Genomic DNA, 16,496 nt, shown 5'->3' on the forward strand with positions numbered 1-16,496 from the left:
ATGCCCAGACGCAGGGCAAGGTGGCGGTGGGAACGTGAGTCAGCGACAACAGGCCCAGAAGGGCAGCCACGGTGGAACTGTCAGACGTGAATCCTGAGATAACAATCACAATGTCCTCTAAAGGAAAATGGAAGCCCAGTGTGAGAAACGGAGGACAAAACAAAGAACCAGGTCTGAAATGAATAACGTGCTTGTAGGCGCACCAGTCCCCCGGGGTGGCTGCGCAGTCTGCCTGGCTTCCCCGACAGAAATGCTGTCTCAGGCCCGGAGGCTGGAAGCCGGGGTGAGGGTGGCAGCAGTTTTTGTTCCCTGGGAGCTCGGCTGTGGTCTGCAGATGGCGTCTTTCCGTGTGTCCTCACGTGGTCTCTTGTCTGTGCGCGCTGCTCCCGGACGTGTCTCTGTCCAAACTTCCTCCTCTCAGGAGGACTCCAGTCTTTCTGGACCGGGGCCCATCCACATGGCCTCATTCAGCCGGTCACCTCTTTACGGTCCAATCTCTGCATCCCGTCCCATTCTGAGCGTGAATTCTGGAGGGTTGCAGTTCAGCTGATAACAGTAGGATTAGGCCAGGTGTGGTGGCTCACACCTGTTATCCCAGCACTTTGGGAGACTGAGGCAGGAGGATCGCTTCAGCCCAGGAATTCCAGACCCGCCTATGCACAGGCAAAACTCCGTCTCTCCAAAAAAGACAGAAATTAGCCAGGCCTGAGGGCGCACACCTGGAGTCCCAGCTACTCGGGAGGCTGAGGAGGGAGGATCAGTTGAGCCCGTGAGCCCCAGAGGTCGAGGCCGCAGAGAGCCATGATCACACCACTGCACTCCTGCCTGGCCAGCGACGGAGGAGGCCCTGCCTCTAAACAGAAACAAAACCAGGAGGATTAACAACAGATCAGACAGCTCAAAAGGAAACACCAGGGAACGTGAAGATACAGTATCAGAATCTACCCCAAATGAAAAGCACACAGAAAATGAATAAATGAATATGTTCTCAAAGATCTCCTGGAAAATATCGAGCTGCCTAACAGAAGTGCACTTAGAAAGATCTCCTGGAAAATATCGAGCTGCCTAACAGAAGTGCAGTTAGAGTCCCAGAGAAGCAGAGAGAAGAAGGAACAGAAAATCATTTGAAGAAAAAGTGGTGAAAATTTTCTAAACTACAAGAAAACTGTGATCCCACAAATGCAAAAAGATCAACAGACCCCACGACGGGTAAATAGAGAGGCACCCACAGCCCAGCAAATCCTAATCAATGGCCGGAAACCAGGGACACAGAGGGGACCTGGACACCGGGCTCAGGGGAGGCCACCTTTGGGTACAAAGACGCAAAGATAAGGGCCCCGTGGACTTGTCCCCAGGAACGGTGCAGGTCAGAAGGGAAGCAAAGCGTTTTTATGATGCTGAAAGAACATTTCAATTTTGAATTCCAAACCCAGTGAATCTGTCTGTCAAAAGTAGGCCAAGCACAGTGGCCTGCGCCTGGGGTCCCAGCAACTCGGAAGTCGAGGCAGGAGGATCACCTGAGCCCAGGATTCAAGGCCAGCTCGGGCAACACGGCAAGATCTTCTCTGTTCAGTTACAAAAATAAATGAACTGGAGGCCGGGCCCAGTCTGGGGCACTGAGGCGGGCGGATCATTTGAATTCAGGAGTTTGAGGGCAGCCTGGCCAACATGGCGAAATCCCATCTCTACTAAAAATATAAAAATTAGCCAGGCGTGGTGGCGCACGCCTGTATTCCCAGCTACTCTGGAGGTTGAGGCATGAGAATCGCTTGAACCCAGGAGGCAGAGGTTGCAGTGAGGGAAGCTCATGCCACTGCACTCCAGCCTGGGCGACAGAGTGAGACTATATCGCAAAAAAAACAAAACAAAACAAAAAATATATATAGAGAGAGAAATGAATGGAAGCAAATCAAAGACTGAGGACACACAGTTGAGAGAATTTCTCAGCAGCAGACAGACTTGCATGACAAGAAACATCCAAGGACTTTCTTCAAGCACAAGGAATTTTTTTTTCACATGGACATTTTTTATTTTTTGTCTTTTTGAGAGGGAGTCTCCCTCTGTCGCCCAGGTTGGAGTGCAATGGCACAATCTCAGCTCACTGCAAGCTCCACCTCCCGAGTTCAAGGCATCCTCCCGCCTCAGCCTCCCCAGCAGCTGGGACTACAGGGGCACGCTGCGAAGCCCTGCTAATTTTTTGTATATGTAGTAGAGACGGGGTTTCACCGTGTTAGCCAGGATGGTCTCGATCACCTGAGCTTGCGATCCGCCTGCCTCGGCCTCCCAAAGTGCTGGGATTACAGGCATGAGCCACCGAACGTGGCCCCCCTTTTTTTTTTCTTTTTAGATGGAGTCTCACTCTGTCTCCGTGCAGTGGTGCCATCTTGGCTCAGTGCAACCTCTGCCTCTTGGGTTCAAGGGATTCTCCTGCCTCAGCCTCCCGAGTAGCTGGGATTACAGGTGTGCACCACCACACCTGGCTAATTTTTGTATTTTTAGTAGGGATGGGTTTTCACCATGTTAGCCAGGCTGGTCTCGAACTCCTGACCTCAGGTGATCTGCCCACCTTGGCCTTCCAGAGTGTTGGGATTACAGGCGTGAGCCAACTTGCCTGGCCTCATGTGGAAATTGAAATCTGCTGAAAGGAATTATGGATGAAAGAAATGGCAAATGTGGGAGGAAATTTTTCTCATTTTTAAATATCTTCAAAAATAATAAAATGCTTAATGCAAGCATGTTAGCAATGCATTGTGACACTTATGGCATGTACAATTAAAACCTACCACAGGAGAACAAGTTACGAAGGGGAAAGGCAAGGGCGTGACTGTGAGGTTCTTCTGCATTTCACGCTGCGTGGGAAGGTGCAGGCGTGTTCAGTGACCACACAACCTGAAGACAGGCTGTGATAAGTGCAGATGGATGTCACAAACGCTGCAACAACCACTAAATAAGGAAAACAAAGATGTATCACTAAGAAGCCAACCACGCGGATAAAATGAAATACTACAAAAAGAATCAAACAGAAGAACAGCAAGTCAGAAATATGAAACAGCAAATAATAGAGAGATAGTATGCCCACATTCAACCGTATAGGTAATGACTTTGATTATAAATGATTTAAATATTCCAGTTAAATACAGAAATGGCCATATTAGATACAAAACCAAGAGCCAACTAAAGGCTGACTACAAGAAACCCACTTTACATTTTAAGAAATGGTCTGGTTAAGTCCAGTGAGGTGGCTCATGCCTGTGATCCCAGCACTTAGGGAGGCAGAGGTGGGAGGATCGCTTGAGCCCAGGAGTTCAAGACCTGCCCGGGCAATATAGAGAGACCCTGTTCTCCAGAAAAAGGGGGAAAACAGATACACACAAAACAAGAAAAATTGGCTGGTTAAAAGCAAAAGGATGGCAGCTGGAAATTGCAAGACAGAGCTTCAGAGACCAGGGAGCAGCACAGAAGCTGAGCCAGGAGGCGGCATGCAGAGGGGCCCCATGCCTCAAGTCTGCAGGTGAAACGGGACACGTCTTCCTGGGGGTCAGGAGCCAGGGAAGGACTCCCGTCCCACCACCTGCACTCAGCATGGCACTGGAGGTCCTAGCCAGTGCAATAAGACAAGAAAAAGAAATGGAAGGCAAAGAGATTGGACACAAAGGGGGAAAAGATATTTTGCCTCTTTGCAGAGAATGTGCTCGTGTGTATAAAAGTCCTAAGAAATCGACAAAATGGCTATGGGAACTAGTAACTTTATTATCAAGGTCACAAGATGCAAGGCCAATATTTTAAAAAGTAAACACTGGATTTTGAAGTATAAGGGAAACAAGAACATATTAGCATCAAAAAACAGGAAATGCTTAGGGGAAATTTAACAAAAACCCGCAAGGCCAGCAAAAACGTTGCCGAGAGAAGTGAAAGAAGACCTAGTAACTGGAAAGGAATGGCATGTGGATAAATGAGAAGACTGAGTATGAGGAAAATACGCATTCTCCCCCAAATGGACCGATGCAATCTCAGTCAACATTCCAGGCGGCTTGGTCATCTAGAAACTGATTCTAAACATGTATATGAAAACAGACAGGACATTTGCCAGCCAAGATAATAGTGAAAAGGAAAAGAAAAGTTGGGGTATTTTCATTTCCTGACTTAAAGACTTACTGTAGAGCTTCAGCCATTGAGAGAGACTGGGGCGGGCGTGAGGAGTGCCAATAGGTCAATGAAACAGGAGCGGCCAGAGAGACCCATTCACGGATGATGCAGACGTTTCTGACACGGGTGTCGAGGGAATGCAACATGAAGAAGATAGCCTTTTTGGCAAACAAGTTCTACAATACTGGATAAATGACAGGGGACAATGGCCTTAATCCTTACCTACATGACACAAAAAGTTAGCTTGAAACAGACGATAGGCCTGAATGTAAAGCTCAAACTATAAAGCTTCCTGGGAAAAACACTGGAGAAAATATCTGTGATCTGGACGTGAACAAAGATTTCTTGAACAAGACACGGAACACAAGAGCCACGAGAGAAAATGAAATTGGGACTCATCGACACTAGCGACTCCTGCTCTTGGAGGTATGCTTTTCAGGAAATGAAAAGGCAAACCGTGCACTGGGTGGCAATTCTCACAACATTTCTTAGAAAATTCTTACAAGTCAACACGAGGACAAACAGCACTATTGTTTTTTAAAGGGCAGGATTTGAACCTCACCAAATCCACGCCCCCGTGGCCACGAAAGGGTGGCCAGCGTCCGCAGTCATTTGGGAAACGGCGTGAAAACCACCGTGAGATTCCACTCCACACCCGTCACGGTGATGGAGAGGAAACGCTCTGACCACACCAAGTGTGGGAAGGACACAGAGTAATTCAAGCTTCCACGTGCTGCTGGTGGGAGCCTAAAATGGTACAACTTTGGACGCCAGTTTGGCCAATTCTTTTAGAGAGAAACATACACCTTCCCTAGGGCCCGGCAACTCCACTCCTAGTAACCAAGTGAAATGAAAGGATTTGTCCTCAGCAAAACCTGCGTGCGGAAGTTCACACTCACTTTCTCTGTGATAACCAAGAGCTGGAAACCACTGCCACGCCCACCAGCCGGTGAACAGATTAACCCACTGGGCTAGAGCCACACAATGAGATGCTACTTGGCAACCGTGGACACACACTGCATGGCAGACGAATGTGCAGACATGAGGCCACGTGAGGGGAGCCAGGCCCCGAGGCGCCACACTTTGTGCTTCAGGTGAAATTCTGGGACAGACAGATCTAATCTGCAGAGAGAGAGAGGTCAAGGAAGAGGGGGCCAGGGCTGGGGAGGGGTTGGGAAGGGGTTCATGGTGCTGGGGTATCAACACAAAGCAAAGGGCCACAGAGTTGGGGGTCCAAGAGATGGAAGCACGATGTTCTCATTGTTCTGAGGGCTGGAAGTCCAAATGCAGGGGCAGGTGGGGTTGGTTCCCTCCTGGGCCTGAGACGGTACCTGCTCCCTATGTCCTCACAGCTTCGTCCCTCTGCCCCCAGGACCCTGCTGCCTCCTCCTCTTCCTGGCTGCAGGGAGTGCTCGTGTCTGAAGAACGCCAGGCAGGTGTCCCCAGACGGTGGCTGCAGGGGCTCCGAGGCCACTTTCACTTTCTCCCTCCTCCACGTCTGCATTGTTTGGGTTTGCATCCGTCTGTGTCGCTTTTGCACCGTAAGTGGGATGGAGAGACGTGTGAACCACCATTGCTGGGGGAAGGCTGGCCCCAGGGGACCATGGCTTTTCCAGAAGGGAGCCCTGCCATTGGACAGCCGGTCTCAGGCTGCTGCACAGGCCCCTCCCCGCCCTCAGCCCTGGCCTGCTGGAATCGGGAAAGGGTGGGGTCCAGCTGCATTACAAAGGGACTAAAGCCACTGATTTGCACACTTGCCAGTGGCTGAAATGGTCAATAAAACGTCATGTACCTTTTGCCACAGAGAAGAAAGCCTGCAGCCAAAGAGTGTAAAGAAGCTCCAAGGAGGCCCGGGTGCCCTGGAGAGACCCTGCGTCCTCACGACACGGCGTTCCTGTGCTGCAGCGGAGGTTTCCTAGATGAAGGGGTCCCTGGCGGGAGACAGGGCCCTGCACACGGGTCCTCTGCCATGCTGCTCACCATGCCTGTGCGTTCTCTCACCATGAAGTCACCTAGGCCGGGCATGGTGGCTCATGCCTGTCATCCTAGCACTTTGGGAGGCGGAGGTGGGCGGATCACCTGAGATCCAGAGTTTGAGACCATCCTGACTAACATGGTGAAACCCTGTCTCTATGAAAAATACAAAAATTAACTGGGCATGGTGTTGGGTGCCTTGTAATCCCAGCTACTTGGGAGGCTGAGGCAGGAGAATCGCTTGAACCTGGGAGGCAGAGGTTGCAGTCATAGCGTTTACAGCAAAGTGGCTCCCAGAGCTGGGAGGAAACCCCGACGGCAGCCAAGCTCCTGCTCCACCACCCCAGGTGCAGAGGGGCTGCCCCAGTCTGGGGACTCCAGCTCCCTCTCAGCCAGGGCCAGGCCTCTGGGGTCGGGGCTTTCTCAGGGCCGAAGCCTCACTGCCCGAGTGCGGGGCCTGCCTGCAGCAGCCACGCGGACGGTTCTTTTTTAAACGCAGGAGCCGCTGTCACCTTGTCTCACTGAACGGTCATGATGGAGAGTGAAAAAGACGGCACAGCTCCTTCCACGGAGGAGAGACAAGGTCACAGGTGGGGCAACCAGACCCTCGAGTGTGAAGTGGGGGCACAGCCCTGCCCTCCCTCAGATGCCCCGAGATAGGCCAGGGTGGGAGAAAGGGGCACCTGTCCTAGGCACTGAGTGGCCACTGCCCGGCAAAGGTTCTCTGCTCCCATCAAAGGGAAGTGGAGGCCCCCAGGGTAGGTTCTGTTCAGCCCACATTTATGAGGCACCTGCTGTATGCCTGCCAGTGAGGGGGCCCCCAGGGGTAGGTTCAGCCCACATTTATGAGGCACCCACTCTATGCTGGGCAGTGGGCACAGGGATGGCTGCCCAGGCTGGCCCCTCCCACGGAGGAGAGACAGTCTCACAGCGGGGAAGCCAGAACCCCAAGTGTGAAGTGGTGGGTACTGGATCGGGGTGGCCCAGATTCCATGAGCTGGGGCTGCACCAGGCACAGAAGGAGCAGTGGCAGCGACTCATGACTTTGGGCGGCTCAGGTCCTGCCCATGCCAGTCTGCAGGAAAATACCAAGACTTCCGCCTCCCTGCCCTCCCTCCCCCACACCCGCCCACGTGGCCAGGACGTGACTGTCACCATGGGGACTTCCGCAGGGCCTGGTGCTTTCCCAGACAGGTGACTGCCCGTCTGGTCTCAGCCTCCCCTAAGCAACATTCCAGGATCCCGCGGAAAGGCCCACCCAGGCCTGGGCCTTCCCTGGTCGGTGCGGGGCTGTGGCCGTGATCCCTGGCAGCAGGCCAGGATGTGGGGGCCGCCCTACGGGAGCTGGGGCAGGGCCCAGGCACCCTCCACCTCTGAGTTTGTCCTGGGAGCTGAGACTTCCTGGTGGGAGACCTAGACCTCTGTCTCTTCCTCTGAGCCACTGGGGCTGCAGGTCCAGGCCTTTTGCCTGGACAGGCCACAAGCCACCAGGGGGCAGCAAAATCCAGGCCCTGCCTCCCTGGCCGCAGATGCCGCTTCCCAGAACCTGGGCTCCCTGTGCCATCACCTGCATGCCTAACCCCGGGTGTGCATTTGCGACCACACCCGCTGCAGCCCTTTAAAAATCCGCGTCCTCCTCCCTTCCCTCCCTCTGGGAAAACACAAGGGCTGCCCTCCGTGGTCTGGTTGTCAGTGAGGGACACTGGGCTGGACCTAGACATTAGAATAAATTATTCGGGGAATACATGGGGTTTGTTGAGGGGCCAGGTAAGACTGTGGGGGCGGGGTAGCCATGGTCAGGGCGGATCGAGGTCCAAGGCCAGCCCCCGCTGCTGCAGGGCCTCAGCCCCCTCTCTCACATCCTGTGTCCTTGTCATGGTCCCAAAGTGCAGGAGCCCCCATTTGGTCATCTCTAAAATGGGGTCATGTCGCTCTGCCTATTGGGAGGCGACTGGCGGACACTCCCACAGGTGGTTGACACACAGCGGGGCTCACGGGGGCAGTGGGCAAACCGGGGCTCCCCCAGACTGCTGTGGGCAGGAAGGAGCTGTCCCGGGCTCAGAGCAGCCCTGAGGGGCTTTCCAGCGGGGCCAGGGGAGAGCCAGCAGGGCAGGGCCCCAGCCCGGGGAGCCCCAAGCTCTCTGCCCATGTCCTGAGCAGAGGCCTCTAATCTCAGGGGTTGCAGTCGGCCAAGCCGTGGGCCAGAAACTCAGGAAGAAATTGCAGGGCCAGTGCCTTTATTAAAGCTCCACGGAGGGGCAGCTCCAAGGCCTGCACGCCACAGTTGGCCGCCATTGTTCAAATGACACACCGCATCCCCCCCAGTGCCGCCACAGCCCCATACCGCGGGGCAGTCAGCACAGGACCATGCTCTTCCATTGCGCAGCGTTCACCCACCCCACCACCACTTCAGCATAAACCGTGGAGTCCTTTCCCAGGCTGAACGGAGCCGGGGTACAGCTGCAGGGCCTGACTGGGGAGGCGCTGCCCAGGCCCGCCCCACACACCTGCCCCTCCCCACCAGGCGCCTCCCCACCTCCCGCTGCCTCCAACCGCCTGCCTAACAACACCCGTTCCCCAGAGCCCCTCCTCCAACACGTAGACTGGCCGCTCCGTCCATGGGAGGGGCTGCTCAGCCCCCGCCCCGCCCTGGCGCTGGGCACCAAGCAGGAGGGGAACGGAAACCCCCTCTGGTTATCTGGGAGATGAGGGGTCTGGCAAAGTGGCCACCAGGGCGTCCACCGGTCCCCTGTAGGCAGGTTTGCTGGGCGCTGCTCCTGGGCAGAGGCCGAGGTCTCTCCGGCCCGTCGCTCTTCATTCACCGTGGTCTGAGGCTCCCCAGTACTCGGTGCAGGGGGAAGGTCCGAAGGCTTCCCGGAGGCGGCGCGCTAGGCCTTCCCTGAGGTCCATCCGCGGCGCTCTCGGAGGCCTGGGCTGCGGAGTGAGGTGGCTGGTGAGGCGACTGGTGAGGCCTGCGGAGCGGGAGGCCGGTGGGACGTGCGCCCTGCCCAGCGCAGGCGACAGACACCCCTGCCGCCACCCCCGCCAGGCTCGCCGGGGACGTTTCCTGCTCTGTCCCCAGCTGGGGGCTGGGCTGGCACCGCAGGAACTTCTCGGACAGCAGGGAAAGCAGAAAGGTGGCAAGGAGCGCCCACCAGCCCCTGCCCGGCCCGGCACGAGCGCCTTGCGCTGCCGCCGCACCGCCACGCTCCTCACTGGAGCACCGGCCTCACCGAGGGCGCGGATCGGAGGCCGGCCGGGGGGAGGCGGCGGCGGCGGCGCAGGTGGTGGAGGCGCCTTTATGGGCGCCCGGCGGAGGTACACGCTTTCCCACGCCCGGCAGCCAATTGGCGGCCAGGGCTGGAAGACGCATGGCCCCCGCCCCCTAGCTCCGGGTTGGGCTGGGGTAGGGACGAGCCCTCCCTCCAACCCGCCTCCAGCAGCGGGTGTGGGCAGGCGTGGCCGGGGGACACGTGGGGCCTGACCCGGAGGAGGTGCCTGCCCCTAAGTCCCTCCCTCAAACCTGATCCCTCCCTGTTCCCAGCTTTCCGGCCACCTGACCTGTCCTCCGTCTGACAGTCTTCCCGCCTGGCCAGGAGCAGCCCCAGCCCAGGCGTCTGCCCAGGCCTGGCCCCCTTAGGGGTGAGGACAGAGGCCGCAGAAGCAGCTCCAGCTGTGGAAGCAACAGGGAGACAGAAAGGCCAGGGAAGAGGCTGAGCAGCAGTCACTGCACAGGGAGGCCAGGGCCACTGCTCCAGGAAGCCCCCACCCTCCTCCTGCACTTCCTGATAATCCAGGCCAGCGGCCACCTCCCCCAGGAAGCCCCCTGACTCCTCCTCCCTCCCCTGGGCTGGCTCTCATATTAAAAAGTCATCCTTGGAGGTGCTCTGGGCAGTTAATTCCGGGGAGCAGCCCCCCGCCGCAGCTTCTCCAAACCTGCTATTCGTTAACCAACCGCTCTCGGGGGTCTTTCCATCAGCCTTGGGAGGCGGCAGTGCTGTCCCACACCTCAGATGAGGAGACAGGTCCAGGGAGGAGGCCTTGCCCAGCTCGCTGCCCCACCATGCCCCTCTCCTGCCCCCTGCACTGAGTGACAGGGTGGGTTGCTGTGTGGGCAGGAGGATGGATGCAAAGGGTGTGAGAGCCATGCAGGCCAGACTTGGAAGCAAGGAAGGTGCAGCCCCAGGGACTCACGGCCAGAGTGTGGGGGCGAGCGATGGGTGGCCTGACAGTGGAGGCACGACGTCAGGCATGGCAGTGGGTGCCTGCAGGGTCCTCCTAAGCCATCCTTTACCCAGGCACCCATGATAAATGATGGGCCCAGGAACGGTGCCAGTGTCGGGCCAAAAGAGAGGGGGTGGCAGCTGGCCTGGGTGGTTGCACAAGACTGCCCCTATGCCCCCAGCCCTGCAGACCTCCCGCCCCGATGGCCAGCAGGGAACTGCCTCCCTATCACGAAAGTCCTGCTGGGGGTGGCCAGGTAGGCTGTGACTGCCTCTCTGCCAGCCCCGCCTGCCTGAGGCCATGAATGGCCGGGAGCCTTTTGTGGGTGAGCAGCTGGCTGCCGGCCCTTTCTGTGGGGCTGTGGGAAAGTCCTCGGGCCAGCCTCTCACAGCCTCTCAAAGCCCGGATTATCTCTGGGTCTGCAGGACACCCTCTCAAGGACGCCCCCAGCATGGCTGGGGGCAGGGGCGCCTCTGCAGAGGCCCTGTCTGCGGAGCTCTGGCCCCAGAAGTCTCTTGGCCAGGAACGGTCTCCTGAGTGAAAATCCCCTCGGATACCCGGCTCCATGCCCCCTACCCCATCCGACTGCCCAGACTCAGAAATGCCCACCACGCCAGGCAGGCTGTCCTGGAACCCTGGTCTGCTGTTGTCCTGGCCTCTGGCCCTCTGGGGGAGGGTGTGCTCAGCAGAAGAGCTTGCTGGGGGCTGCCAGTCCCCCGCTGACCCCAGGCCACGTGGCTGCACCCACAGCTGGGCAGACCCAAGCCAGGTCCAGGGCTGAGATCAGACTTGGAGATGCTCAGGGCTGAGGGCCTCAAGGCAAGTGCTCACTTACTCAGCACCTACTGCATACAGGCCATACCTACTGCATACAGGCCAGGCAGAAGCTGCTCAGAGTCCTAAGACGGGGGCAGGACCACAGCTGCCCCATCCCCACCGAGCAGGGGTGGGCCCAGCTCTAAGCATAGCTGCTGGCAGCCAGCTGGCCTTTCCCTGACCCCCAGCCAGTTCCCAGGAAGCCTGGGACATGGGCAGGGGTCGCCCACCCAGGAAACCGAATGAAGAAGGTGAGCAGAAGCAGAGCCTGGCAGTGCCTGGGGCAGGGGTCTGCCTGCTGAGGCCACTGCGCATGCCTCATCCACTCTCCGTCCTCAGCACAGGCCTTGGGTGGGACTGTTATCAGCTCCATTGCACAGTGAGGAAACAGCCCCCAGAGGGCCCACCTACTGAGGGGCACTCCCTAGATTTGAACCCTGTGCCCACAGCTCTCCCCACTGGGCCATGTGCACATAGCCTGCATCACGGGTAGGGCAGGGAGGCAGGTGCCTGCCTTGGTACCCTTCTGGTGCCTAGTGCCATGCCAGGACCAGAGCATGCAGGGGACAGCCAGGAGGCTGTGGGAACTGGAAGGTTCTGAACAGGCCAGATGTGTGTGGTTTCCAGCGCGGTTGCTCAGGGAGCCTCGGCTGCTTCCTGGGCCTCAAAGGCAGCCTGGAGGGGGCCCTGCCGCCCGCTGGGACGACTGCTCCCCAGATGGCCTCTGAGGCCCGAGCTCAGCACACAAAGCCCAGGCAGCCCGTGGCGAATGAGTTTGTTGCCGCGCACGCGCCTTTTGTGCAGGATGAATGTCCGCGGAGCAGGGTGGGGTGTGGGAACCCACCCAGAGCGGGCTCCAGCCCAAATGCCCCTCCAGGCAGGGGAGGCAGGCGGATGCCTGGGGCAGCACACAGACTCGGTGCCAGCCCCAAGCCCTGACACAGGCAACAGTGCCAGGCTCCCTCCCTCCCCCACACCTCACGTAGGAGCCACAGGTGAGGGAGGGCTGAGGGTGGCTGCCACTCTGCTCTGAGGGTGGCTCCAGGGCAGGGGAGCTGCCTGATGGGACTGGAGCCCAGTGGGCTGAGGGCCACTGAGCAGGAGGCTGGACACAGCCCCAGGGGCTCCAGGGGCTGGGTCGGGGGGTTGGGGGGAAGCAGGATCTTCTGGAACCTGCCCTGGGCACCTTCAAGTCCAGAGGGTGGCTGCCCTCCAGAAGCCAGAGTCTCCCCTGGTTGAAGCCAGGATGCATCTCAGTCCGGGGGTGGGGACAAGAGGCTGAAGGTCTCTGCCAGACCTGGGGGTCAACCAGAGGATGAAGCCCAGACTCCCAGAGCCCCTCCCGTTCCTCTTCCCCCACCTCGGGACCAGCAGACTCAGCCCTGAACCCAGCACGCAGAGGCCACTTAATGAAAAGGGGTGTTTCCTGCCCTGCTGGGCTGGCAGCCTGACCTCTCCTCTGCCTAAGCTGGCCAGGCCTTCCCTCCCTTCCCTCCATCTGTGACGGTGGTGCCGTGTCCACTGTGCTGCAGCAGGTCCCGGGAGACCCCCATCCGTGGCTGTCGGGGTGCCCCAGGCATGGGTCCTCCCTGCTGGTCACTGCTGAGAGTCCCAACGCTGGGCTGGAAGCCCCTGCCTGAGACAGCTGGCCCTCCGTAATGGGGGTGGGGGGGATGGGAGCCCCACTCGGCACCACACCCCAAATAGAGTGCTGGTAAAGGCCAGCATCCCCTGTAAGAGTTAGGGTAGGGGTTGGGGGTATGTCAAGGGAAGGGCTGGGATCCAAGGCTCAGAGAGAAATGATCACTGGGGCCTGGGACCTGAGCCCACATCTGTGATCTCCCTGGCCCCCACACGCGGATGACAGAGGTTCATAGACGGAGGGTCCCCCCACCCTGGCCAGACAGTGCTTACAGAGCTAGGGCACCAGATGGGGCAGGTGCTGGCACAGGGGCAGTGCAACAAGGCCAGGGCCACAGTAAGGGCCAAGCATCTGCAGGCCAGTGGGACAAGAGAATGGACTTCCAGATCCAGAGTCCCGGAGCTGCCTGCCCTCACCCAGGGCTTCCTAGGTAACCAGAGCTGCCGGCCCCCACCCAGGGCTTCTTAGGTAACCGACAACCAGCAGCCCCCTCCCACCCCCCACCACCCCGGCGGTGTGGCCCAGACTCCAGCCCCTCACAGGCCCTAATCTGCTTCAGGAGCAAGCAAGCTGCCATCTCACAAAGCCCCCAGCACTGCCCCAGGCTGCTGCTCCCCCTGGACTCTGCTCCCCGCAGAAGGCATATTGACCCTATCCTGTGTCTGTTTGGGGAGCCCCAAAGATCAACCAGGCCACCCCCTCAATAACAGATGGGGAAAAAGGCAAGAAGTCAGCCCACGACCCCAGCGAGTTATGTGGAGCTGCCAGACTAGCTGGGAGGGGAGCTGGGACGCTTTTCGGTACAAAGTGGGTCTTTCCCAGCAGTGGAAGAGCAGATCCGCATGCATGCTCTGTGGCAGGGACCCGAGGAAGTGCTTGAGGCCAGCGTGAGGGCCAGATAAGCAAAGCAGGTGCCCGACCTGGGTGGGTGAGGCTGCCCACCTGCCCTAGCCCAGGGTTCTCTCCAGACTCTGCCTCCACCTGGCAGCTGGGCCCTGGGTTTCCATGGGCCTCAGTTTGCCTCCCTGTCCAATGGGTATGATGATGAAGCCTCAGGATGGTGTGGTCACACCCGAGTGCACACTCACTCAGTCCCCTCCTGAGGCTGCCACATCAGCCCCAGAAGTGAGAGGAAAGGGGCACACCCCCGGGGGCAGTGAGGACAGCGATTGTGGAAGGCTCTGCCTGGCACAGGTAGTCCTTCACTGTGGGTGGGGCCAGTGCTTATGAAGAGAGCCAAGCAGTAATCACTGCAGACCGTGTGGCCAGGCGTCTGTCCTCCCACACCACTGGTGTTGCACCAGGAGGTGGCCCTCCTGGACAGCAGTGGCTGTGGTGCCTGGCTATGTCTCTGTACAATGTTATTTATGGATGCTGAAACTTGAATTTCATCTTTTTCACATGTAGTGAAATATCCTTCTCTATTTATTTGTTTCAGCCGGTGCTGAGACCCGCTGGCCTATAATCCCAGCTAGTCAGGAGGCCAAGACAGGAGGATCGCTTGAGCCCTGGAGTTCAAGACCAGCCTGGGCAACACAGGGAGACCCTGTCTCAAAAAAAAAAAAAAAAAAAAAAAAAAAAATTAAAAAACACTCTTGGGTGGGGGTGGGGGGTGGTACAAAATCAGTGAGAGGCCCCGACGCTCACTCCTTTTCTAAAAACTTTACAAATATTAACGCGTCTGATCCTCCCAAAACCTAGTGAGGGGCCTATCACTGTCTCCATTTAACAGATGAGGAAACTGAGGCACGGGTAGGGTTAAGTGCCCTGCCCGAGGTCCCACAGCTGGGGGATACCCTGGGAGTCCTCCCCGCTCCCGCCTCCCCAGCCTCTAAGAACCAGGGATTTTGGGGCTGGGGACGAGCCTGCTGAGCGTTTCCTCAGCCCCTAACTCGAGAGCCCTCCCGACCTGGGCGAGCCAGGACGCAGCCCTCCCCACCCCTCCCCAGCTCTCCGGTGCGCGGGTTTCCGAGCCCCTCCCTCCGCGGGGCTGTGGGTTCGCGCTCGCCGGCAGTTCCCACACTGCGCGGGCGGGCGGCGAGGGAAGCGTGCCTGGGCCCCCCCGCGGCATTAGTGCCGGGGTCTGACTCTGAATGAATGAGGGCGGCGGCGGGGGGCGCGGGGGGGCAACTCCCAAAAGACCATCTGGCTCCGCGTTATAATAGAGCAATAAAGGGCTTGTCTGCCTTTCAGAGGTTGGGAACGAGCTGCTCTCTGACACCGCGGGGTTTTTAACCAGCTTGGGACGGCGACCCGGCCCTGCCCCGGGGCGCACGGGGGCTGGGGGGAGACAGGCAGGGCGGGGCGCGCGGCCACGTGGGCCCGGGCGGCCCCTAATCCCCTCGCCCGTGAGACCGCGGGCCTCGGGCTTTCCCACCGCCCACCCCTGCGCGCCGGGGGAGCCCACCCCGCAGGTGTCCCCATGGCCGCTACAGCAGCCTGGCTTTACACTAGGGAAACCGAGGCCCGGAAGGCTGGGCAGGGGGAGCCTGAGGTTGTGCCCATGCCCTCCGGGTTGTGGACTCCAGCCCCTTGGAGAAGGTGGGGTCTGGAATGGTGCACAAAGCTGAGGCCTCAAGCCTGGCCTGGGACTTGGGAAGGCTGCAGTCTGTCGGGGGTGCCCTCATGGGCTACAGGAGCCCCCTCGGCTTCAGGAACACTCACCCCATCTCTACAGATGCCCAGGTGCGCTAGGAGCAGTTGGTGCACCCTGCCCAGGGGTGTGGGCTACTGTCTCAGTGGGGGCCCCAGTGGCCTGTCAGGTGTCAGCCCCAAGAGAATGGGGTCCTGGAGAACCCAGGCCCAAGCCAGGGCACCAAAAGGCTTCAGCTCAGTGGGCCTGGTGCACCCCCAATTCTCCAGCAAGGGCCTTTCCCCCGAGGTTCTTGGGCCAGGGAGCCCGGCCACAGGTCCCAGTGGAGGGATGGAGCCTTACCTTAGTCAGATGAGAAAAGGAGCCCTGGGCCCAGAGCACTCACCAGGCTCTCACCACAGCCTGGAGAGGAAGCCTCACTGCCCCCACTCTTTCCTGAGTAAACTGGAATTCAAAGCTGAGCAGCTGGCGGGGAGAAGGATCTGCGTCCCTGAACCACAGAATCTCAGTCTGTGGGTTTGAGACCCACAGCCTCCGCAGAGAGTCAGACCCTAGCCAAGATGGGCCTCGGAAGTGGTACCTCCACGGCCCAGCCCAGCCCACCCATAGTGCTCCCACACAGGGCTTTAGGCTTGCCCTCCCTGTTCAGACCCCACAGGTCCCCGTGTCTTGGGCCAGGTTGGTGTGAGATCAGGAGATGGGTAGAGGGCCCTGCCGCCGACCAGGTGCCCCTGGCCAGGTGCGGTGTGCAGTGCGGGGACTGGGACACCTGTTTGGGCCCACAGGCCAAATTTCAGGTGAGAATCAGACAACAGGTGACCTGCCCCAGCACAGAGACTCCTTCTGGGCTGGGGCTAACTGGGTATGGAGGGGGTGGACGCTACTCTGCAGTGCCCCAGCTCTTTCCCAGCCATCTTCAGGGTTTGTCTCACTTCCAGCAACCTGGAGCCAGGCTTCCTGAGGCCAAGATGAGCCTTGGCAGGGAAAGCCCATTTTACAGACCCATAAGCTGAGGCTCAGAGAGGAGTGGGGTGTGTCCAACAGTCTCTGAGTGAGAAAGACAAGGGCGGAGCCCAGCCTTGGCCTGGACCTGCCGCTTTC

The 16,496-nt window shown here is 58.7% G+C and overlaps 1 long non-coding RNA gene across 1 annotated transcript; it reads right to left on the minus strand.

The window, feature by feature from the left end:
• Positions 1-8,340: 8,340 nt before the first annotated feature.
• LOC140709312 (uncharacterized) lies at positions 8,341-9,788 on the minus strand. The gene is made up of 2 exons (XR_012089827.1): positions 9,682-9,788; positions 8,341-9,092 (listed from the first exon to the last, which is right to left on the minus strand). It is a non-coding gene; the product is annotated as an uncharacterized lncRNA (long non-coding RNA).
• Between the last annotated feature and the right edge of the window lie 6,708 nt (positions 9,789-16,496).

The sequence above is a fragment of the Chlorocebus sabaeus genome, chromosome 20, assembly GCF_047675955.1.
Source record: "Chlorocebus sabaeus isolate Y175 chromosome 20, mChlSab1.0.hap1, whole genome shotgun sequence".
Lineage (NCBI taxonomy): Eukaryota > Metazoa > Chordata > Mammalia > Primates > Cercopithecidae > Chlorocebus > Chlorocebus sabaeus.